The 705-nt window shown below is 37.2% G+C and overlaps 1 pseudogene; it reads left to right on the forward strand.

Moving 5' to 3' along the window:
* Positions 1 to 381: 381 nt before the first annotated feature.
* Positions 382 to 481, forward strand: LOC113292114 (annotated as a pseudogene).
* The last annotated feature ends 224 nt before the right edge of the window (positions 482 to 705 follow it).

The following is a 705-nucleotide window of genomic DNA, read 5'->3' on the forward strand; positions in this document are numbered from 1 at the left end:
ATTATAGGTTTCTGAATATGGGTCAATCTTTTGACGGTTATCAAATCTAGTGTTATTATAAAGAGCATTGGCCTGCTCTTCAATATTCTGGCCTTCCCAAAAAGGCTCCACTCTACCACTAGTCTGGCCCACTTCAATATTTTGGCATCTGATTCATAGCCTCCTTCTACCTTATTAACGTTTCCTCTACTTAAAAGAATTGTTTTCTGGGGTGCCCTACTATATTCCCATTGCTGGGTTTTTTCGACGATTTCATTAAAAAATTCCATCGCCGCATCAACAGTTTGGTTTTCAAATCCACCAGTGCATAGAGAATCAACCATGGTCATTGTGGAGTAATCTAAACCCTCATAAAGGATTTGAACTAGCCTAACCTTTTCTAAACCATGATGAGGACACTGGGATAATAAATCATTGAACCTTTCCAAATACCTATATAAAGATTCTCCCTCTTGTTGTGAAAATGTGCATATTTGCGTCCTAATAGACGATGTTTTGTGCCTAGGGAAAAACTTATTGAAAAACGCAGATGTAAGTTGTTTATATGTCTCAATTGACTTGGAGTCCAAACTATACAGCCACGACTTGGCCTTATCTTTCAGGGAAAATGGTAATAACCTAAGTTTCAAAGCATCATCATCTAAGCCTCTAATTCTTAGAGTACTAAAAATTTCCTCAAAATCCCTAACATGGTAATAAGGGTTT

This window comes from Papaver somniferum, chromosome 6, assembly GCF_003573695.1.
Source record: "Papaver somniferum cultivar HN1 chromosome 6, ASM357369v1, whole genome shotgun sequence".
NCBI lineage: Eukaryota > Viridiplantae > Streptophyta > Magnoliopsida > Ranunculales > Papaveraceae > Papaver > Papaver somniferum.